Source organism: Athene cunicularia (assembly GCF_003259725.1).
Source record: "Athene cunicularia isolate RWA chromosome 1 unlocalized genomic scaffold, athCun1 chr1_part1, whole genome shotgun sequence".
Lineage (NCBI taxonomy): Eukaryota > Metazoa > Chordata > Aves > Strigiformes > Strigidae > Athene > Athene cunicularia.
In genome coordinates, this window is record NW_020799091.1 from 119,714,779 (window position 1) to 119,739,972 (window position 25,194).

At 38.9% G+C, this 25,194-nt stretch overlaps 2 protein-coding genes across 4 annotated transcripts in view; one reads left to right on the top strand and one right to left on the bottom strand.

Moving 5' to 3' along the window:
* CMSS1 (cms1 ribosomal small subunit homolog) overlaps nucleotides 1–25,194 on the top strand; it is a 247,164-nt gene that overhangs the window by 40,223 nt on the left and 181,747 nt on the right. The window lies entirely within an intron of this gene.
* FILIP1L (filamin A interacting protein 1 like) overlaps nucleotides 1–25,194 on the bottom strand; it is a 142,655-nt gene that overhangs the window by 21,405 nt on the left and 96,056 nt on the right. The window lies entirely within an intron of this gene.

Here is a 25,194-nt window from a genome sequence, read left to right on the forward strand (position 1 = left end):
AGGAAGCCAAAAAGTAGGTTTCAGATTGAAGAGCTTAAAATATATCTCTGTCCTTCAGTGTATACCCTGAATAAAGTTGACAACACAAAGAAGAAATACTTGAAGTAGGCACAAAACTCGTTGTTGAAATTCCACTGAGGGTTAACAGGAGTTAATGAAATAAACTCCTTTTGTATTGATGGGTAAACTAGACCATGGAAAGGCTTTTTACACTCTTTTGTGCAGCTCTGTTAAAGTAGGTGCATCCACAATTCATTTATTTGCAGTTTTCAGCTAAACTTAGGTGTAGCTTAAGCTGTTATACTTCTTGCTTTCTGTATGTTTTATTATACTTGAACATAACGCTAACATAAGGCAATTTGCTTATTTGGGGGTGTTGTCTCTAGCTATGCTGACAAATGGTGATTGAAATGTTTGCAGTTCATAAAAAAGACAGACATCTTTTGGCTACCTTGCACATATTTACCCTGAGTAGCCTGAATATATACTTACTCTTTAGTTGGAAAATTGCAGCCAGCCCTTTGCACTGTGACAGGGTAAAGATATACTCAGAAATGTTCTACTTGTGTGTAGGGCTGATCCTACGGTGTCCCCCTTTTAAGTTTCTGAAGAAGTTCAGATTTGGGTGCTTGATCAGAAAGCTTCCAGATCTACTTAATAGTGCAGTACCTGTATACTGACCCTGCCAAAATGGTTTCGGAGATAATGAAATGTCTTATTCGAGTGTACCAATGGACAGACCAGGATAATATTTTATTTCCCATTCTAGGGAGATTTAGTAATCAAATCCACACAAAAAAAATAACCTGTCCTTTAGCTAAAATTGGACTGTTCGGTTGCTTGGCTAATGCTTTCGGGAACTAACATTTTGTATAGCTGTTCTCAAAAGCATTATGTCAATGCGTATCATTTGAATTGCGTCAAAGCTCCTCCAGGTGACCCTGGTTTGGGGAGCATGTAGTTGATTCCAGATACAGTCACACTTTCTGCTGGGACTCAGTTTAAAAAGACGGGACAACAGTGGGTGCAAGGTTTTGGAGCAGGCTGTGGAGGATGCTCTATCCAGTTAAGATTTGCAGGGGTGTCAGGTAAGTAGATCTGTGAAAGGTAGCTAGGAGTTAAATGTACAAGCAATTTTTTTTACATATATATGTGTAAGCACACAAATGCTTAGGGCGAAAACTACTGTTTCTATATTTTACTTGGCTGATTTTTTTTCTTTCCTTCCCTTTACAATTTTTTTTCTCTGCATCTTCCCCTTCACCTGCCATACCCTCTATCTTTAGTCTATCTCTAGATGAAAACTGCAATTTTTTTTTGTCCTCCCACATGAGGAGTTGTTGTAGACCATAAACAGCTTTGAAGAAGAGGGCTTCTCAAAAGCTGGTAATCAAAAATCCATCCTTGCAGTACAGCTCTGGTCTGGCCTTGTGAGGAACACAGCTCAGATAGTGCTGGTGATTAAGTTTATTGGCAGTGTGGGGGCAGGCTAGAGCAGGGAATAGGGAATGCAGATCCTCCTGTTTATATGTCTGTGTTTACATCTGGGGTGGCCAAAGTATGAACTCTTAGTTTCTTAATTAATTTTTTTCTGCTGTACAAAAGTGCACATCTGTGACCTTCTGCAAAACAACTTTATCAAAGAGCATCAGCTGAGTGTGTAATGACCTGTCTTCCTTCTCTTATATTGTCACAACTTAATAAAGGACAGAGTACAGTACTATACAAGCCCAGTTAAGAAACTATAGAATTAAAAATTCCAAGTTTGGGGTTACTATAACATGAAAAGCTTATTTATATCTGAGGCAACAAACAAGAGTTGCTGAGAAGCCTTCCTTTGCTGCTATTATACAGTGTCTTCTAGGATCTGTAGGTGGAATCCTACACTGGTGAACTTCACAAGGGGGGGAAAAAAGCCTTTGGACAGACAGATATGCCTGCCTCATTCTCCATTGCTCCCTGAAAACGAATTTGGTTTCCTTAGTTACTAGACATAATTGTTCTGAACCGGTGCATTTGCAAGTATTGTGACAGCAAAAGAAGCTGTGGATTTGTAGAAATTAGAGACCTAACGAAAATCTTACTTGATAATTTGGTGCATCCCCTGGAAATGTGGGTCTGCTTTCTGCAGCCTCCTTGCAGTGGCTTTCATCTAATCTGCTTGTCGTTTCGTATCATTATTTGTGCCCACATTAACTCAGGTTTTTACTTGAAAAAAATAGAAGCTGGAAAGATGGAAGATTGTAGCAGGCAGGGAAAAGGTAGGACAAATAAGCTAAAAGACTTGGAGGCTGTTGCTTAGACTTGATCTTAAACTAGCTGAATTCCTCCCATTACTTCCATCTACTTCTCTTTCCTTTTTCTTCCCATGGCAATTCATAGCAGTAGTTCCAGTATCCTTAAACCCATAACCTATCTATTGCAGCATTTGACCCCTTCCTTTAGCCATTTTGTATCTAAGATAAATAAAGGAAATTAGAACTTGGGCCTCAGTTCAACAAAGCACTTAAGACATAGTCCTGTGTATGTTGGTTGAAAAAGGAAAGGACTTCAGCATAAGTCTGATTTTGATACATTGAAATGCTTTTCTGAATCGGGCTCTTGGTCACATTGACTTCATGTCGATATTGTTGAATCTCAGGCTTTTGAAATCCTCCATGGGGTATAAACCTTTAGGTTACTTTCATATTCCAAAAATAGAGACCTACAGAAGTACAGATCCTGTGGAAGCTTTTATTAGCATTTTGCATTACTTAAAACCTCTTGCTTTTTTGGAGATGGTCTGCTTAAGCTTTGCAAGGGGTCCTGGAGAACTGAGGCTCATGCAAGATTGACAGGTTGAATTTTAATGACTTGCATAAATGGGATCTGATGTTTAATGTTTTAATAACGCATGTGACTTCAAGGATTTTTCCCCAATGTATGCTCAGCCTTGTCTCTGAAGTCTGTGGGAGTTTTGACATAAGCTCAGTGGAAAAATTGTTTCTTGGATTGATGGCATCCTTCAAAAATTTTCTGTCCAATTTATCTTTATTACTTCTCCTAGTATTGTGATTGACACCCTCTTAGATTTCATAAGTAAAGAGTGTTTTAGTGGTTTATAACCTAATGCATAAATTAATTTCTGAATATTAGAAAAAGAAAAATGGAGGCTATTATGGCTAAGTGACAGTCTGACGTACACTGACAACTGATAAATTGCATGTGGAAGGCGAGGGGGAGAAACGGGAAAGTTCTAAAGATAACATTCTTTAGATTCATGTGTCTTTTACTATGGACCATGGATGGAAAGAGATTCATATCTTCATTACTGTTTGTTTTTTATTTTTTTGGCAGCAGGAAGAAATATTTTCCCTGACTTTCCTATTGTTTGCAGATTCCATTATTCTCCCTTTTTTGGCAGATACAAATAAAATTCCTAGCTAAATATTAAGGGATGATTAGATCCCTTTTTGTTGGGTGCCGCTGTGAGAAGTTGATGACTGCATCTCTTAACTACTAATGACTTCTTTCCTAAGGAGAACTGGCAAGTGCTCCATGTGTGCTTGTGAGATGTTTTCCTCTTGTATATGGGACCAAGATAATTTTTAATGACAAAGACATTTTTTGCACAGCAGAACTTAACGTGGACAGAGATTAATAGAATTTAATTTGTATGCCTTAATCTAGTCTGTATAAACCATATATAGCCAAGTAATCTCTTCTTAATAATGAATTGAGATAACATTCTTTAGTTTATGAAAACTCTGCACAATAGTGTATTTTAAGAAGCAGTTTGGGCTTGGAGGTTTGTTTTGTTTGTGGTGTTGTGCACTGAGATTCCTCCCCCCTTCCTCCCCAGGTGTGCCTGTCTAGTTGGGCTATTTGTGGAAGCATGATAACCGTTGCAGTATTAATGCAATAGCACAAGTGAGTTGTAATCATGTGAAGACTGTTGCGGTGAGGTACCTTACAAGGTACTAAGTTCCACGTCTGTGAACATGCCTGTAAGTAGAACATATTTTAAATGTCTGTCTTTAGTCATTAGACCTCGGAAAAAAAATGTGACACTATGTAATTAGTTGCCTTCTTTTCTTCATCCATCTCCTCTGAAATTCAGTCAAAGCAAGATTCTTCTTGTAGAACTTCAGGGAAATGGTGTGACTGAAACATTTTGAGCTTCAAGTCTGACTCCATATGAATCCCTGTCTCAGATCTTTTGTACGTGTTAATCTAATCTTGTGATTTTGTTAATCACATTTTGTACAAAACAATCAAACCTCTGTCTGAGCAGTTTAATTCTTCTTTGAATAATAAACGCATAGGTTTGCGAGAAGTTGACTCAACTTTTTGCGTAGACATGAATTGAACATGGTGTCAGTGGAAGATGCTTCTTTCAAAACTTTGATGCAGCAGAGGTGAAGAAGTAGATGGAGTTATTGCATGTTCTTTCAGTTTGTCCATATCATTAACCATCTCTTCCCTTCCACTTTTCCCCTCACGTCTGTTTCTTCACTTGTTGCTGTGTGATGCTGTTCCACTAGTGCCTCGGAGTGCAAAGCCCAGTGCACGGGTAGAAAGGATTTGCCATTCAGTGCGTTGCGTTTCTTACAGGTTGCAATTTTTCCAGGAGACACTTGAGTCCATGGTCATCCTTGAGAGTACAAGCTTGTGAGGCACATGTTTAGCTGAATGCAGTTTAGGAACTGTCAGAAGGCTTGTTGGAGCCATTGGTAATTATACATAGAGAAGTACAAAGTTGTCATACTTTTTTCTTTTTTTAGTGGTTGAGTAGAGAGAATTCAGGATCAAAATGTATCATGAGTCCTACATTTCATTGTTATAATTCTCTTGAGTAGGCTTCTCTTGCCTCCTACAGATTAACCCAGTGGAAATGTAGCTGTTAAAAGAGAGCTTGTCTGAAAGGTAATGAGGTTGTGAAAGGATGACTATGGATTCTAAGGAAGGCAAACCTTGCAAGGAGAGAAAATATTTTTTTGTTGGACTGCTTGCAATATCTGAGTGAAACAAAAACATGCTTTTGGGGCCTCAGACCCTTCTTTGGGTCACTAAAAGCTGGCTTTTATGTTATGAAACCTACAGAATAAGAGACATTTTTCTCTGTCTTGATAAATTTTTCCAACCCCCCCCCCTTAGGATTCCTGCTAAAAAATGCATTTCAAAAGGCTCTCCTTATTCTCTATAATTTCAGTAGCTGTAGTCCCTGTTTAAAGCAAAGTGCTTTAAGTTATTGGTGATTTTGATACCTGATCAAGGCAGCTGTATTGAAATAGTGCAGAGGCAAATGTGTCCTATACAGCCCGTTTTAGACTGTGGATTCCTAGGGATGTAATGTAACTTGTAAGCATTTGATTCCTTTGGGATTCAGAATTGCTAACCAGTCTGATAGATTCATAGCTCAGAAATGGGACTTAGTTGTGTGGTTCCATTCTCTAGTCTGGAAAAGTATTTACAGAATTTCTTGATCTCCTAGTGTGTAGTAATATGTAGTTCTTTGTGTTAGTCTTGCCCACAGCAGGTACTGTTCAAGGAGTCTCGTGGGCTTGGGGAAATGTATTTAGCAGACTCAGACACTCTATAGGTCCAGAGTCTGCAACAAAAATTCACAAAACACTTGAATGAGGAGAGGAAATAGATACAAAAGCGTATTAATTTGGCTTTTTTATGGCAGCTTGTGTGAGAGATGTCAGTATTAAGAACTGTTACCTTAAAGTCAGTAATACTAAAGTTGTGTTGTTTTCTGGGAACACTTTTCTTGATCTCATGTCTCTGGATGTTATGTCAACAGGATGGACTATGGCTAAGTTATCTCCCAGGAGACTTTCTAAATGCTTGAATAACCTATGGGTTGCTTCATGCTTGAAAATTGTTTTCAAGCATAAAGAAAAGATTTAAGGAAATTCTCTTCTAGCAACTAAAGGAAAGACAGAAATTCCTTTTTAGTCCCTAAAATCCTGTGCTCTTCAAATAGTCTTCCCTGCAGTTTTCCCCTGTGCTCTATGGTCTGCTTTATTTTGTGGTTTTATTTTTAAATTTTTTTATTCTTTTTTAGTTGTTGAGTATTTTTAATCTGTTTGTTTAGTTATCTATTTTAGTTTGTAAAGATCAAGTTTCTGTTCCTTTTAATATTGTTTCCCCTTGGTAACTTAGTTGAAAGCATCCTGATGAAGCATCATTTCTGGCTTCTATTTGCTCTGGCCAGTGAACTCAGAAGCTCATAATACAAAGATTAATATTAATTAGATAGTTGCAGTCCATTAAAAATTGTGTGTATATTAAGTGTGTGATCATGATGAACTGTGTACAATTGATTAAATGAAGAGATGTGATGGATTCTTGGTTGCACTGATACAATTTCATATAAGAGAAATCTGAAAAGAAGTAGTTTCTTCGTGAAATCTCATGGGACATTTTACAATTGCTAGGTTATCTTATAAGAAGACTGTGTTATTACTCAAGAAAAAATTAAACAAGATGATTTCTTAAATGGACATATAATTTCAAGTTTTCCTCTTGCATATCTTTTCAATATAAGTGGTTTTACCTAGCAAGGATAGTACAACAAAATACCATAGACCTTAGTACTCTTAAGTGACTCTACAAAGCAATGATTTAAGCATGTTAAATTTGTTAATCGTTGGGCTGTTCCCCACATGTCCCCCCATCCCCTTCCCAATAAGTACATAACTCTATATATAAAGTAAATATTTGTGCATAACTCTAGCCAGTAGCAAGGCCAGAGGGAGAAAACAATTTTAGTTATTGTAACATGGTACTTACGATGCTTCTTGAAGCCTTTTTGTGTAAAATAACACTTACTTTAGCTTACAGGGTGATACATAAAGAAGTGTCTGAAATCCATGTATGATAAACAGAGGCTTAGAACTAGAAGTTGCAAAAGAATAAGGATTTTCTGAAGTTATATTGTGTTGGTTAAATGAGACCCAGTTGTGTGTGACCTCTTTAGAATTTGATTCAAGTTGGTTTTTCCCACTCTAATATGTCCATGTTTTGTGACGTGACTCTTTTTTTGTTCTGTGATAGGTTTTTGTTTGACCCTATTTTTCTGGTTTTATTTGTTTTTATTTCAGTATCCCCATAGTAGATGAAGAAAGGCTATTCTCACATAAAACAGATCAGTCCTTGATATTGCTGCTGAGTAAAGAGGAGCATACATGGATCCAACTCTACGAAAATAAGAGGAGTTATTTTGCTAGAACCCTAAGGTGTGTCCAGAGTGACCTAAAGTTATACAGAGCTTGACAAGAATAAACACTTTATTTGAGAGTTATAAAATGCCTCTGACCCTGGGGCTTGGGAATGTAAGTGGAGCTTTAACTTATAGCTATCCATGAATATCTAAATCAGTGCAAGTCATGCTGAAAAGATGTTGCTATGTATAGTTTGCTCAGTGGTCAGTGTGATGGGTGGTTAGAGTTCTTGGAGCAGTTCTGATGGGGACAGATATCCCTGGAGCAGAAAGGCTTATAGCTCAAGGGCTTGTGGGAACCTGTACTGGTGGCTTTGCTCAGGGAGAACAGGGTCTAAATGGTATCAAGTTCTGAAACGCCTCCGGACCTTTTGGGAATGGCTCGGTAAAGTTTGCATGTACCAACATAGACAGAGGAGTTGTGGATACTTGTGAGCTTTTATGGACAATGGTTTCAAAGGATTTTGATTTCTTCAAGCTAGTAATTCTTTAGTAGAAGTAGTGACTGGGGGCAGTTTGTGATGCCTTATCTTTAAATGCCATACTGGTATGTGTTCCACACGTATTGATGTCACAGTTTGGGTGGTTTAGCTAAACTTTTACTCACTACTTTTGCTTCAGTATTGCAGAAAATGCTTTTGTGGAAGCATCTTCTCTATTTTAGGTGTATCTCAAAAGCAGGAAAACTGCCCATTTTTGGTAGTGAATTCCTACAGGCTTCAGGGAATAGCATTAGGATTTTAAGTAATACAAAAGGAAGATGGGAAAAGATGTTTGTGGATCTTTTTGCAAGTATAATTTTGTTTCTTTTCTGAACTTGCAGGGGAACACTAAACTCAATCACCCTGTAAAGTTTTTGGTTTGTTGGTTTTTTTCTTTACCTCACCAGATATTAACAAGTCTTTTCTCGTGCTGTTCTGTGCTTGTCTCTGATTTTTAAGTGCATCCGGGAACCAAAAGCAATAAAAGAAGCTTTTATTTGTCAGGTGAGGCTCTAGTTTGCCTTTGTCATTTTGAAAGAAGAAAATCCATGAGTGGATTATTGAAAGGTGAAGGGAAGACCATGTGAAGATGCCACTGTCTGGTGGAGTGACTGGGAAGGACCAATTAAGAGGCACTTCTAGCATTTGTACTGGAATGCAGGGAGGCTTATGTTTGCAATTCCCTTCCCTAGGGGAGGTCAGTGGGAAAGAGAAGTCTAGAATCAGGAACTAGTCCACACAGGGTCTCAAAGGCATACTTTTAACTTTGGCATTAGTCCGAATTTAGAAAGAAAATGTCTGTGTCTTACGTTTCTGTATGGAATTATTTTAGGAATCTTTTATTTCAAATGGGACCAGTTTATTGCAGTCAATTGCATGGCATTAAGGATAGTGAAAATAGTCACCTCTTTGACAGTGAAGAAAAATGTTTACTTTGTTTTTCCAGTGGAGCTCTGGGCTTGATTTGTTTGTCTGTCTTAATTTTCTGACCCTGATGTTGCTCTGTGTCTCTCACTATTTATATTAACCTTTTCAGTGAGACCGATTTCACTGAGTTGATAATAGAATTTTATTGAGGGTTTTTTTGTGATACTCCTGGTGAATATTTGAATGTTTTACTTTAGGTAAAGCCCCATGAGGTGACAGTTCTTTTAAAACGGAATGTATGTGTGCATGGTCATATTCATAGGCTGTTACTGTTTCTACTTTGATAAACAATGTAATGGGTATTGTTCACTTGCAACATTTGAATGTAAATCCCAAGTTAAACACCTTCATAACCCTTAAGATACAGGTGTATTGATACAAGTTGGATTTTCACAAATAACTTATCTTTTAAGAATTGAACAAATCTTACATGTGTTCTTTTGCTGCCTTTTGGACATATGCATTGCTTAAAGTTACCTACTTTTTGTGTGACAAGTTTAGTTTTGAAGAAAATTGTGATTCTGTTTTTGGCATCAGAAAGTTTGTAATAGCTACAGAGCAAACAAAACAGAGAGGGAGACGCAGCTCTCCAGCAACTGAATAGTTCAGACTGAAATGTGCTTGTCCTGAATTGTGTGGCTCGAAGTGAGCATGCTCAAATGTTTTGTTACTTCCAAAGTAACATTACATCATCTTACTTGCAAAGTCACTATGCTATAGTTGTCTTTACATCCAAAAGAGCTCTCAAGTGGGATATCAAATGTACGCATTATGTAATCAGAACAAAGTCTTTATTGGTCGATTGTACCCTTAGGGTGGAATGCTGAATGGCAGTTCCATGTGAAAGTCGTAATCTTGCAAAGTTAACCATTTCCTCTCCATCCTATCACTGTGAAATAATAGACTGGGGATAGGATTCAACTGGGAAGGGTGTAGCTGAAGAAAATCAGATTTTAAATTGGTTAAGAGTTCACCTTCTTTCTGTAAATGCATTTAAATGTATTGAAACGAACAAAAAGAACCAGAAGAGTTTTACAGATATGTTTATAGACAGATTTGCTGGAATTTCATGTGATGTAACCCCTGTTGTTAATGAATTCAAAGGAGGCAGACCAATTTCCACTCAGTCTGTGGTTTTAATTTATTGGAAAATGATCTACTTAAAAATACTGGAAAGAAGCTTTTTTTGGTTATGGAATATTAAATTTGTCTTTCTAAGCTAATTTAAGCACTTCTTAGAGTTATTCACTTGTTAAGGACCATATGTACAAAATTATTGTTATGTGTCTGGCAACTTTAATCAGCCCAATTCAGATCTGATCTGTTTTTTACTAAGGCTTGCTTTTTTTTTTTTTTTTTTTAGCTATATGAAAGTTATATGAAAGTTTAGTCTTTTATTGATTGTCATGGTATTTTGTGTGATCTCAGTCTAGTTTTAATGAACCTGGACTTCATAAACCTCATCTTAAATAAAATAAATAGGTAAGTCCCTAGTCTGTGGGAAATGAGACCACATTAAAAAGAAACCCAAAACCCATTTACAAGTCTGAGCTTTATGTTATGATGATCTGCAGGTGATTTCCTGTGTTGTCTTAATGTAGTTTCTATGCATGGCTTCAGGGTAAAATTGCACCAAACTTTCAAATTAAATCTGCTAGTCAGCCTTTGGGTATGCCTCTCTTTCAGACCAGAAGGTGTTTTTCAGTTGAAAGATTGACTGAACTGAAGGCCATGGATTATGCTCCTCTCTTCCCTTTTGCCCTGCTCCCAGACTAAATTAGGCACCAGTTTGAGTCATCCCTCAATACTGACTTTGCTTTTGAGATATATTTGCTGAAGGGTGGAAACTTGTTGGCAACTTTTTTGATAATGTACCTGTCCCGGTGTATCCTCAGAGATAATAAATCTGATGTGGTCATTTCACAGAATCCCCCAGTTCTTCTCCAGATCAATTCCAGATGATCGATGTTCCCGTAAAGTCTTGACACAAGATACTGATTTTGAAAGTGCTGGACTCAAAATATTCATCTTGATACTCCAAAGACAACTTGGACATAAGTGTGTGTAATACTGAGGAACCTCAAGTGGAAAGGAAGTCATGTACTGTGAATACTTAAAACTTCTTTGTATTTTTATCTGTTCACAGAAGACAGTGTAGTTCTTACTTTTATTTTTTAAAAATTCATCCACAGGACATGGATGAGTACTCAGTAGGCATGATTAATATAGTTAATTTTCAAATTTTTGTTGAAATGAAACAAATGTGTGTTCCAACTGTTATCCATTGGATGTGCAATAGGTGGTGCTTAGCATCCTATTTACTTATCAGCAGTTCTGTTAGGAAAAGCCTGGGGTGTGCATGTGTGACATTTTCTCCCTGGCAGTTATTCATGTAGGCATTGTTCTGTTTCAGTCTCCCGGTGATCCTTACACCAGTTGTGAATCGGACATCGGAATAAAGGACTATTAGTTAATTTGGAGAGACAAATATACATGTTACTGATGTGTGTTTGATTTCCCCTCACCCTGGGTTTTGGTAGAAAAACATCAGCCTGTGGGATTTCTCTCCTTTGGCAGTGGAGCTTGCCACATGACGTTCCTGTATATTTGGCCTTCTGACTTAAGCCTGAATATTCCTGTTTCTGCAAAAGGACCAAAGAACTCTAGCATCCCCTCGCTAACAGCGGGTCATTTGAAACTTGCTGGGACCCACTCTTTGCTGCTTTACCCTGCTGACTGTTCATTTTCTTTAAATGCTTTTTGAATAAAGTTATAATTGAAAAACAAATTTACATGTGTGATAGGGCACTTTTTGTTCATTTTAGTGATGGAATTAAGTGGCTGAGAATTTTTCAGTTTTCACTGCTGTATTGGCATAAATATGAGGGCTTGAGCTATGTTCTACTATACTTGTTTGTCAAGAAATACCATAACTGCTTATTAACTTCCAGAAAAGATAAGGTTGGTATCAGTAAGGACAGAAATCTGTGTCACTGAAGAAGAATAAGAACAACACAATATAATTCCATTTTGGGGCCACTACTCTGAGAATTAAGGAAAAGCATTCTATATGAATTTCAGTTGCTGTCATACTACACCTTGAAAATAACAAACATAAAACCCCCAGGATGACAATTGTTTTTAAAAAACAGATAAAATAACCAAGCCTGTCCAGGAAGTGTCACTCAATCACAAAAAAAGTGTAAAAGGAAGATGTGTTGGGTAGTTTCCATTCTTAGCATGAAGCCATGTCTTTAAGTAAATAACAGTGTCCTTAAAAAAATTTAAAAATACCAGGTTTCAGGCTGTGCATCCTGATTGGTTTTATTATACTCTTGAGAATTTAAATGGAGACAAAAGGTAATTCTCTGGCCTCTAATTATGTACTTTAAGTAAGTTTCTGGCATTGAATATATGGTTCAGGGTTTTTTTCTTGGAAAAAAGAATCTAGCATTACCACATGACAATTTTGCTCATAATCAGTCCAGGAGTGTCAGAGAAGAAAATAGTGAAGGTATTAGTTTTATCATAGAATCATAAACTGGCTTGGGTTGGAAGGGACCTTAAAGACCATCCAATCCCACCCCTTTGCCCCAGGCAGGGACACCTTCCTCTAGCCCAGATTGCCCAAAAGCCGTCCAACCTGGCCTTGAACCCTGCCAGGGAGGGAGCAACCACAGCTGCTCTGGGCAACCTGTGCCAGGGCCTCACCACCCTCACAGGGAAGAATTTCTTCTTTAGGTCTCATTGAAATCTCCCCTCTGTCAGTTTGAAACCGTTACCCCTCATCCTGTCCCTACACCCCTGATCATGAGTCCCTCCCCCCTTTCCTGTAGCCCCTTTCAGCCTTGGGAGGCTGCTCTAAGGTCTCCCCAGAGCCTTCTCTTCTCCAGCTGAACCCCCCAACTCTCTCAGCCTGTCCTCACAGGGGCGTGCTCCAGCCCCCCCAGCATCTCTGTGGCCTCCTCTGGCCCCGCTCAAGCAGGTCCATGTCCTTCTGCTGTTGGTGCCCCCAGAGCTGGACCCAGCACTGCAGGGGGGTCTCATGAGAGTGGAGCAGAGGGGGAGAATCCCCCCCCACCCCCCTTGCCCTGCTGCCCACACTGCTCTGGGTGCAGCCCCGCACACGGGTGGTTTCTGGGCTGTGAGTGCACATTGCTGGCTCATGGTCAGTTTTCCATCCACTGATACCCCCAGCCAGGCCCTTCTCAGGGCCACTCTCCATCCACTCCTTGCCCAGCCTGTATCTGTGCTTGGGATTGCCCCAACCCATGGGCAGGAACTTGGCCTTGTTGAACTCATTTTGAATTCATTTGAACTTCGTTTTGAGTATTCAAATTCATAGCAATACTTTTTATTTCATGAAAGAGAGTGTTTTTTTTGTAATTTCTCTTGAAACTATCCAAGACACCTAGTTTTGCAGTGTTTGTCATAGAGTAACTCCTTTTGGAAACACTTGGTTATTTGTAACCAGCTTTAAAAAAATATTTCATGATGGACTAACTTTGTTACACACCTGTTTAATGATAGTAAGGTTGAAAGGTGTTTGCTGGCATCCATTTTAAGGGATAGCTGTATGAAGATATTGCATCCCTATAGAGTGTTACTTAGCTGGATTTTCAGGGTGCCAGAAGAACCACCCTGAGGAGCATGGATGCCTTGGCATTGTGGGAATGTAATTTTTCAAACTGACTTGCTTTTTGGTTGTTTGTGCATCTTGGTTTTTCCCTCCATTCATCTTTTTCCCCTCTTTGAATTTTTCCCCTCTTTGAATAATTATATGCATGACTTTTATCTTTTAATGGTCTTCCCTTGAGGAGAAAAAAAGGAGTGTGAGTAGTGCTGTAGATGTTTTTAGAGGTCCACTGCTCTGGAACAGTGAAATGTGCACCCAGGCTGACCCCAGCAAGCAGGAGTTGCAGGACGAGAGGCTGCAAACCACTGGTAAACTGAGTAGTGAGTTTACAAGAAAAGAATGTTGGATCACCACTGTTGATGCTTGGGTAAGCGATTCACAAAAGAATCCTCCATCTGGAAACTGAAAGGAGAAAAAGTTTATTTAAGGTGGCCTTAAAAAAAAAAAAAAAAATTTGCTACTGTGGTCCATGGCTGCAGCTATATATTTTGCAGCATGAGTCATGGATGGCTTTATAGTTCTCCGTCCCCTTGCATAGGAGGAATAAACTTTGGAGAAGAGGAAGTTAAGAGAAAACAGAAGTGTGAATAACTGCTAATGGTGCTCTCTCTGGCTCCATTCAGTCTGCCATTTCATCATACATGAAGGGGGTAATTCAGAGATTCCTTTCTTGGCATTTAAGTGGCAACATATGTTTGAAACAGTGAGTGGAAACTGTAGGAAAAAAATGACAGGCATATGGCAATAGGAGGGCAAGGGAAAATTTGTTGCCCTAACGTTAGCCACATAATTGGTACACAACTTCTGAGGGACTGATTTATTTAAAGACAGAAATGTATGCTCCATTTATTCAGTTTTTCTTTATGTAGTCCATATCTTGTAGTTCCTTCGTAATGTTTGTCCAAAGATCTCTCTGAGGGAGTGGAAGGTGATGTGTGAGGTTCAGAGCCTCTCTGCCAAGGAATAGAGGGAAAAATCTGGATGAAGAATCACAAGCCTGCCTTCGTTCCTATTCTTATTTTAAAAGAGGAAAAATGGAAATCCTTCTGTATTTTATATTCAGTTGTGAGGACTTTTTTACCATGCTAAGTTCGTAAGAATGTTTATGGCTTAATGCAATTTAAGATTTACTGCTTAGTGAAAAGAATAGCTATCCTGAAAAGAGGCATAATCCAAAATAGTGTTTCCAGTGTGAAGCGCATGCTGAGGTAACCTGCTAACTTTAGTCAAAGATGTGTTTCTACCTCACGCATGCATCTGTGCACAATTGTAGGCAAAATGCACTCTGTCAAACTGTATGTGATGTGGAGAAAACACGTGTTTCCTCAGTTAATTTTGTGTCTTGAGTTGAATAATTAATTTCAAGGGAGGGTGTTGTTGGGAAGGTCCCAATCAAACCTGCTCCTGTAGGGCTTCTCTTGACATCCAAAATGTCTGTTTAGGAGCATACTTTGGCCTGCAGCTGAAAACTCTTTGATCCAGACACTATGTTCTCAAAAAATGCTTAGAAGGAAAGCAGTCTGTTTTCTTTCTATTGAAAAATGGTTGGTCAAAACCTGGGAGAACGTCTCTCACCATGTTTGCTTTTAGAAGTATGGTCTCTCTTCAGAGGGATGGTTGGGCCTTGGAGGACTGTAATTCAACAACTGATCCGTCAGGTTACGGCCTGTACTCTTAAGGGGATCTTAATCCTTCAATGGAAAAGGAAAAATGGACTAAATGACGTTTTAATTTTGTTCACTTTTCTGGCTCTGGGATTTTACGGTCTAGTGATTTAACTTTGAAATGGTAAATCCAATGTGAGATTATCAAGAAATACTCTTTTCGAAGTTGGTTGCATTATGCCATCAAATGTAGCTTATTTTGGGGAGAAGGACAGATACTTTACTAACCTTACTTAAATTTGGAAAGTATGCAAGGTTAAACTCTCAGGTTATAAAAAGAGCACTAGTTTTGTTTTTTAAAAAACCTCCATAATTAGTACTCTGTTAACAACTAACACCCTGACAACTTGAGAAATCTGAGCTAGTTTCTTTACTGCAGTAAATGACATCACAAATGCAAAAGGAATGAAAACAGATGTTTTAAAAAGAAACGTGTTTATGTTGCTAACATGGGTGACAACCAAGATAAAAAAAACAGGAAAATGCACCTGGAATTTGTAGAAATCTGTGGACTTGTTTAGGGTTGGGGTTTTTTCTTTTTTATAAATATGTGGGGGAGAACCTGTTTTATTTTCAGTTTTTGTTTTTAAACAACAAAAATTAATAATGTACTACTTGTTTTGGAGGAAAAAGGAGACTTTTTAAAGAAGTTTCATAAAAATTATGAAGTATGCTATTTGATAGCTTCTGTATGTCTTATTTTACTTAGGTATAAAAGCATTCATTGTCCCATAGGTTTTTTTTTTAGTAAGATGACTTTGGAATCACTTTCGTGCATGCAGAATCCTGTAACTAGTTATATATGGACTAGAGTGGTGCAGGTCAGAAGGGATCAGGGCTTGTATCCTTGCTGTGCAGCCCTGCCTCCTAATTATGAATTGGTTTTGCAGAGTGCATTTAAAGAAATTTTCTCTTGCTGCTGTTCTGTTTGAGTTTGTTTCTGAGAGAGGAACAGCTCAGTAGGTAACTACATTTTGTATCAACAACCCTTTAGCCGATGTGAGTTTTTCCTTGAACTGGCTATCACAGCAGCATAAGATGCTGAGAGGATTTGTCCTGTTGGAGTAGAGCTTTTTGATTCTGTGTGTTGGTTAAAATGTACCAACTGATATCCACTGTCGGGTGGCAGAAGAGAGTCACTGCATGGCTCTTAAGTCACTGTATTCCACCACCATGAAACTGTAGTCACAAGAAGTGACGTTTTTATGGTGTGAGAAACTCCAAATGCTTTGTACAGCCTTTTTAGGCAACAAGGTGCAGCATGTCTGTGTGCCATGACTGGCAATCATTTCGCAGTAGAGCACATTTCAGAAAGACATGTGGGGGCTGCCTGCTGGGCATGGAGCACACGTGCAGTGATAGTTATTTCTGGTGTAATGCTACCAACCTTTTCAGCACAAGTGAACTCATCCTTTTGTTCTGTGCATTTTCTTGTGCCTAACAGTAACTCTACTGCTCCGTGGTACTTCAGTCCCTGTATAGTGGATGCAGGATGAGAGCCAGCCGCTGCTGCCATCCTTCCCTGATGGAAGGCTCAAATCCCTGCCTTTATGCCACCAGGAGTCTTACCTTTTTCCAAATAGTGACATACATATCCTCTGAATCAGCTGAGCTTCTTACCAGGAGACCTGGTAATTGGTTGTCTTATAAACATGTTGGGCTTTTTTTTTTTTTTTCATGCAGATGTGTAACTGACTTCTGAAAATATGCCAAATTTCTGCCTACTTTGTAACTGACTTCTGAAAATATGCCAAATTTCTGCCTACTTTGTAGAGAATTCAGATAGGTAATCTCTTCAACTATCAGTGGAGTGATGCTCAAGTTTGTGAATACATTGTTTTTGAGAAAATTTTGTCTGTGTGCTCCTTAGAACTAATTCAGGAGCTGGTTTGTGTATTTGTTGCAAGAATTCGATGGGGGGTGTGTGTGCTTATTGTTTTCCATGCTCTAAATTAAGGTCTGTCTGCTCAGTTTTCAGCAGTGCTTTATTTGTTGACTCAACTAGTGGTGCTAACAAAATGAGTACCTTCTTCCTGTATTTAACTTGTATTTGTCTGGTTTGCCACTGGAGCACTGGGAGAAACCCTTTTCAATCCTGGTCTACCACTGACTTCTTAGCACTGGAGTTGTGGGGCATTAATCAGAAATGTATCAGACTCCTTCACTTACAGACCTGCTGATCTGAAATCCCATTAAATTTGCCACTCAGAATTTAAAATGGAGCAATCTCTTCATGCACCCTCTCCCTACCTTCCTCAACAAAACCTTGCTCTTAGTTCACTTGGTGCATCTTTCTAGAGGACACAGGAAGATGTCTAAAGATGTAACATATTGTAAGGATGACCACCATTTAGGTGTTCTAAAAGCAATGACGTGATGGATCAGTGTTGACCTGCCTGCTGTGTCCTACCTACGTATGCAGGGATACAGCAGTGGGTACAAGCTACTTTGAGGAGGGCCCTAAATCGACTTTGGTTTGGGTATCACAGTCATGTCTATGTTGAACCTGCCTTTTCTAATGTGGAGAAGATGGGATGTTCTCTCAGCTTCAGCTGCTCACAGGGATAGATCTGAGCTTCAAAACTGAGAACTCGTTAAATCCTTTTGTCCAGTGTCACTGCAGTTTTTTTTTTCAGGATTTAATATAGGCAGTCGGTTCGCTCTACTGGAATGAGTTTCTTTGGCTCTTGTAGACCAGTTTTCTTGTTTACTTCCTCATACTGCCCAGATAGCTGCTGCTGTTGTAGATTCTATGTTGAAATTTTGGCTAGAAATGATTAAAAATTACATGCTCTGAAGAGCTGTCTGGATAAACTAGAGAGACAGTGAATCTAATGCTTTTAGGGCTTTATTGCCGATGATAATTCAAAGTTTGCAAATCTTCTAAGAGGAAGATGAAATGAGATCCTGCTTAATATTAGTTTCTTTAAAGTCCAGAATGTCTTCTGATGCTATTTTATACCATTTCTATTTAAGAAGAATTTTTGTATGTTTTTAAAGGTGTAAACCCCTAGGATGCTAGTTAATCAGTGTGGAGAAATTAAAATGTGTAAAAATACCTTACATGTAGACTAACGAATAACGTATTTCAACAATGTAAATACATTACAGTAATTGAAACCTAAACTCATCTTTTGAGATTATGGCCACAAGGTCAGGAATTTTACTTATGTTTGATCTTCTCCCCCTTCCCCCCTCCCCAGTAGGCATTGCAAACTCCTTTCCAGTTGCTGTCTTCCCCTTCTAGGAATCCAAACCACCCTAATTTCATTTTTTATAGTTGTTTTTGTGTATTTAGGGCACCAACAACAGCCATTGCTATTTTATAATGACTTTATAGTAGAGAATAAAAAGATTGCCTGAACTAAGTTTAGTAAAATCCACTTTAATATTTCCCACTATTTTTTTTTGCTAATTGCAAATAAAGATTTTTCTGGCCTTTTCAGAAGGTTACTAGAGAAAATGAAAAAGGAGGTGTGAAATGTACTTGTGTTTTTGAGAGAAATCAACATATCGCTGTCTGCACCTCATTTTATAGAGGCTGCAGATTTTCTTGTTTGACAGATACCCTTGGAGATGAAATTTTATTTTATTTGCTGTGCTTGCAGTAAGAACTCCTGTTTATCAAACAGCCAAAGTGTAAAGATTTCAAGCTGTGCCGTTTTTTAATCACTTCAGTAACCTGCAGTGGTCAGAGTGTCACAGCACAAAAAGGCAGTGGTGGGGAGTGTAGCATAACATTTTCTACATGTAATCCTTTGTGAGTTTTACTGACACTGCCAAATAGAAGACAGTCTATAGGCATAAAGTTTAGCTAAATCTCATCTAATTTGATTGGTAAAGAAGGGAAATGGCAAAATCATGTAACGGATTCCTAAATTATATTTTCTGAGAATTGACAGGTCAGACTTTCTTGCGTTCTTTGTGAGGCATAAGCAGTGAATGATGGAGGTACCAAAGCTGGTGCCAGAACACATTCTGGAATGGTGTCCGGCAGGACTAGGGAGCCCTTCTTGCCTCCAGACTTGCACAGCTTCGGTTGGCTCTTCCTCTCAGACGAGGTATTGCCAATGAAGTTTCTAAGAATAACAGATAAACTATGAGCTTCCAGTGTGTATATTCCTACAGCATGGTCTATAAAGAACCCTCTGCCAGACCTCATCCCATATTTGTGCATTTAAGGATAACTTGAGGCTCTTGGTTGATAAATATCACTTCCCTATTTCTTTCTCCAAAATCTCATTTCAAATCAGGAGAGCCAGTCTGTGACCATTGGTGTTGGGCATGGCCTACAATAACACTTCACCAGGCTTTTTTTTTTCCCTTTTGCTAAGGCAAGGAGTGCTGTGTGGGTTTTATGAATTGTCCTGCTGTCCTCCTCTGTGAAATGACTGTGTCTTTCATGTGCAGTACAGGGAACACCAGCATTTATTAATGTGATGTAGTCATGCAATCTTTCTTGTGATGTTAGGGAGACACTGGGGTTTGGACCTTAAACAGCCTTATAGTATATTTTGTTGGCCTACTCTGAAAGAAGGGCTAGATGCTTTTGCTCCAATTTAGTAGAATGGTTTCTTCTGTTGTTTTTTAAATTTGTTTCTTTACTCCTTCCTTAAGCCTTCCTCACTCCTTTTCACAACATGCTTTCTCCTAGATATGGTTCAAAGGCATTTATAGCTATTTAGAAGTTGTTACTGGATACCTAGGAAGTACCTTTCGTCATGTGTTAGCAAATATCCAAATGTGGTTCAGGACTCTTGACAGCTTGCTGATATGATGCTATCAGTAAAACATAAGCTGGCTGCATGAAAGTGCATGTGTGTACATATACTTGTGTAGAGATGGGCTCCCTTTAGTCCTGGTGCAGACTTCTAGATAAGATTCTAACTTCAGTGAGGTGCTAAGTAAAACTCTCTTTCCCAGGTATTGATGATGTCTGTGAAAAAGGCTGGCTAGAGGCTACCTGGTAGCTTTGGTGGCTCTGACTTGTATTCCAGACCATGAACAGAAGTTATAGTTGAAGTCCATGAGACCTGTCGTGCCCTCTGTGTTCAGTTTTGGGCCCCTCACCCCAAAAAGGCCATTGAATGACTCGAGCGTGTCCAGAGAAGGGCAACGGAGCTGGTGCAGGCTCTGGAGCACAGGTCTGATGGGGAGCGGCTGAGGGAACTGGGGGGTTTAGTCTGGAGAAGAGGAGGCTGAGGGGAGACCTCCTGGCCCTCTACAGCTCCCTGACAGGAGGGTGCAGAGAGGGGGGATGAGTCTCTTGAGCCAAGGAACCAGCGCCAGGCCAAGAGGGAATGGCCTCAAGCTGCGCCAGGGCAGGGTAAGACTGGCTCTTAGGAAGTATTTCTTTGCAGAAGGGGTTGTTGGGCGTTGGAATGGGCTGCCCAGGGCAGGGGGGAGTCCCCATCCCTGGAGGGGTTGAAGAGTCGGGCTGACCCAGCACTGAGGGATCTGGTGGAGTTGGGAACGGTCAGGGTGAGGTTTGTGGTTGGACTGGAGGAGCTTCAAGGGCTTTTCCAACCCAGATGATTCTGGGATTCTTTGAGATACAGGTAGGGCTGCAGCTGAGCAGATGCTAATTCAAAGAATCAGATGTTGCCTGTGTGGCCTGTGTACATACACCTTTAGAGTGAGATAAGCATGAATGACATGTCTAAAAGGATGAGGACAGTTGTTTACTAAGAAATCATGCCTTACAGTGAACCCTCCAGCCTGTCCACCTTTCTTCTATACAACCACTGAAATGCTGTATTTTGAGAAGTATTTGTACATAGAGCTTGTGTGGTGTCTTGAATTTCTTAAGGCACACAATTAAAGAAACCACATTCAGTGAACAGCTGTAGTATATTCTAAAAAGCATTTATATGAAATGGTCCAATCTCCCTTTCAGTCCTAAATAAACCTTAAAAATAATGATACATGTTGAAGCTGGAACCTGCATACTGCTACATTAGGACACTTATTCTAGCATAGTATCAGGACTTTTAACGATGACTGACATAAGATGCCTAAGAAAAGCGTAGGAGTCAAACTGTAGGGTAAGCAGGGGCAGGATCATTTGTTCTATGGTGATGTCTCTTTTTGATTCCTAAGAGGAGATACATTTGGTCTCAAAAAAATAGTTTTCCCTTCTTTTTCCTGCTTGCCGCTGAACTCTCAGAAATAACTGTTAACAATTTCAGTGCCTTTGCTTTGCATCTAAAGGCTCAGCAGAATTTCCTAAATTCTTGGGCTTATAAACTTCCAGTAAAAATCAGTGTCATAACCTGACTATCAATGAAAGAAACATGAACTTCTGATTCAGTTTTAGAGTTACCGTATTTTTATGTTAATAGAAGCTCTCTTTCTCCATAATGTGAGATAAACTAAAGAGCAGTTCCTGAGCAGCCTTCATTCTCCATTCATAGTGCCTTGTGTGTGATATGTTTGATTGTGTTCCCTCTTAGTATATAAAACAAGAAATCCTGAAGAGAGAGTAGATGGATGAATTAATGCATAAATGTGTATAGACACTATTGAATATGGACATTTCAGTTCAAAGATGGAATGCAGTAAAGATCATCAGATGTGTAAAACTCTGAAATAGAACTCAATACATGTATGGGCAAAAATATAAGCATGTATATATGCATGTGTATGTATATATATGGACCTGTGTTAATCTAATGCATTGATGTAAAATTCCTAAAAATGTGGTGATGAGAGAGAACCATTTTAGCTCACCTCAAGACAATGTGCTTTAGTAATTTCTCCATCCCTGGAGAGCTTATTAAACACTAAACAAAACGTCTCAGAATGTAACTGATTGAGTGTTTTAAATTATTCTCTTTTTTTTGGCTCTTGGCCAGCTTCTCATTGCAGAGGGCTATGGCAAACAAAACCTGTAATTTACACTGGCAATGATAACACACAGTTTATTCTGCTAGCTACTCAACTCAGGTTTTGTAAAGTAAACATTCAAACAAAGCTCAGGTTCTTAATTAAACACATTTTGTAACTCTAAACTCAGCTAAACAGTTAGAAATCAAATAGTGATTATATTTTTTCCCCTTCCCATGAAAATGTCATTAGATATTTTTCCTTTGCTGATAAATAAGGATATCCCAACTTTAATAATGAGAAGAGACAGCAGTAATCTTTTTTTTTTCCTTCTCACATTTCTTTTTTTTAATCATGTGGGTTTAGCACCAATTTCCTAACTGTTTTATTTTTTCCTACCAAGTGTATCCTTGTGAGAATTGACACAACTTCCACCATACACTGCATATCTGCTTATCGCATTCGACTTGCTCCACACTCACACTGCAGAATAGAAGTTAGTGGGATTCTATAAAATCTGTAATTTCCAGTTATTTCTGGGATTTTGCTGTTGGCTTTATTTTTTTTTCCCATGTGCTGAACTCATTTTCTTCCAAAAGGGTGTTTGTTCTTCCTTAGGACCTGAAATGTGAAGTCTGATTGTGTGAACATAAGTAGGACGATGAGAAGTCTGCATGGGCACATGCAGGAGATGTGAAACAGTGGAGCTGGGTCAGAGTCAGTGGTCAACACCAGCACATAAGGGAGAGGTGCAAGAAAGTCCTGCAAATGATTGTGTTATAAATGTAGTAAATAGCCCAGTAAAGATTTCTCTTTCAAATTGCCTATTCAAAGAGAGGTTACAGAATGGAGTGGTAACCCTAGCTGAGCTCTCTACAAGTGAGGGATTCTGGGCCATGTGAAGACACCTGCCTCCAGCCAGGTGAGCAGAGCTGTCATCAGTGCCTTGTGTAAGAATGGAGAAACAGAAACTTTATCTGAAGAGAAAGTGAAGGTTGGGTTTCTTTTTGGGCTGCAACTAAAAATCAGTATTCCTTATAGAGCTTACATCAAGAACCAAGAAGGAAATGAAATGGAGTGATTTTAGTACTGAAGTAAGGACTTGAGGACAGATGGATCAAATAGAGTAAACTGACTTAAAAAAAAAAAAGCAGTGCAGAGTGCATTCATAGAAGGCCTGCTTAGTACATGGTTTATGAACTGTAACACCTAGTTGTATGTACTCTCTTGTTTTGTGTATTTGTCCTGAATGCAATCACAGTGAATAAGTCTTGGCACCAGTAGTGACTTATGGTGCTGTGTCATCATTCCATTTCACATTTGAGGAAAGTGAGGTGTTTGTGTTCAGTAAGGAAGTATAGTGACTTCTTCAGTGTTATACAGCAAATCATCAGCTTTTCCCTTTCCCACTGTGAACAAACAAGGTAACATGAGGAGAAGTTTCTTGAAGAATTAAGGTAGAGGTCTGGATGCTACAAGAAAATGGAATGGTGTTTAAATGGTTCAGGCTGGTCTTTTTCTGCATTTGTTGTCTCGATGTCATCTTATATTGGGGTCCAAGTAGTCCTTTGTCCTAAATCTTGAAGTCTTAAACATTCATCATATACATTTTGCCTTACTGCCTCTTTTTTTTTTTTTTTTTGTGGATTCAGTTGAAGAGGACTTGTGATATGTTCTCTCCAGCTTTTTTAAGATACGTGTAATTGGAGATAATATTAGTATTTTTCTTTTTAAAACAACCAACCTGTTTTCTTCTTGGAGGTAGGAGAGCTTTGCTTTACTGGGAATAATTTTTAAAAGCCTGACTGTTCCAGTGAGCTCAGCATCTGCATTCCTCTTCCCGTCCTTGCAATGGACTGCTGCATGTCTGAATGCGTTGGTAAGTCTGGCTGAAGTTCTTTGAGAGGGTGAAGACAGCATGCCTGAGCAATTCTGAAGTTATGACCCCACATACTAGAACTTATTTCTTGAAAATTGTATGAAATATTTAATTAAAAATACCTTCAGGAGATTTGCACATGCATTCCTGTAATCCCATTCTTCTATTTTTAGAATGAAAAAGAGAAGAAAGTGAAGATTTGTGATGTTCTACAACTGTCAAAATACTCAGCTTTTTCAATAGTGAATCAAGATTCTGATTTTACTATTTCATTGGGGTGCAGTAGCTGTAGGTAGCTGTTTCTATAAGGTTTGTAAAAATGGCATTATTTGCTGTGGAAAGAAGCTGTTTGTATAGTGTAACAGAAAGAATTATGGAAGTTTCCTAGCTGGATATTTTTAGTGTCGAATAATGTGCTAACTATGAAGCTTTCCCCCCGGTTAGGATGAACACAGAGTTTTTCTGCAATGTACTTCTCTCAAGGTCAAACTAGACTCTTGCTTAATATCCTGGACACTAAAAGATACCCTTCAAGAACCCTACAGGCATTTCATAACTTAGAGGTTGTCACTTCTTTCTTGCATTTCATTTGAAATTAGCTGAGGGATGAGAAAATGGGATGATCATGGATAGGCACACAGCCATAAGAAACTCAGTTAAAAATTGGCCTTTGTAAACATCTATTTCAAACAATCATAAGTAACTAGTCAGGCCCTTGAGTTGCACATCAAAGTGCGTGAAAAACATACTTATGCTGGGAAAAGGGTAAATCAACTGCTCACTTAGCCTTGCTTAAGTGCAGATACCAGAATTAACAGGAGGATAGAAGGGCAGAGCATTACTCAATTTAAGGACAGATGGGAGAGGAGACTTGGCACATGATCCTGCTTTCCTCTCAGCTGGCTGGATATTTCGTGTTTGCCTGATATCTGCCAGTTCTCATCTTTACTGTAGTTTCTTTTAACTAGTTGGTGAATCAAATGAATTGGTCTTGAGTTCTGCTTGAGTAATTCCTTGAATCTCTTGTAAAAACCAGTGCTGCCTCCCATTTCTCTGGCTTTCTTAAGGAAGGAACCGCCCACCGACTAATAGTTCATCCGTTTCTCATACAAGCTCCTTTAGAACACTTAGATACTGTTTAGGCCTGGTAAGGTGCTAGTAAGCTTATTGCTTTGTTGGACAAATTTGATCTAATGCTGCTTCTACTATCAGTTCAGCTTCAGATGGCTTCCCAGACTTTCTCCATAAAGGGAGGCTAATGTGAAAACCCCTTTGACTTCCCAAACAGTGGAATCCAATGCTGTCAGTGAAAACACAAATGGAAAAGAACTAAGGTTGTAGCAAATGAACCAAATTAATTTTATGCCTCAGTGTTCAGAGGAGAAGGATGTCCAGAGCAATTCCATGTTCTCCACTTAGAGTAGAATGCAGACTTCCCACTTTTGATGGATGGATTTTAACATACCAGCGTTTCTATTTCTTGTATGTTATCACTGTTTGCACATATTTTTCCTCTTAAGCTGTCTTCATATGTAATTTATTTTAATTTGTTGTTAAATTGCTTAGTTGGC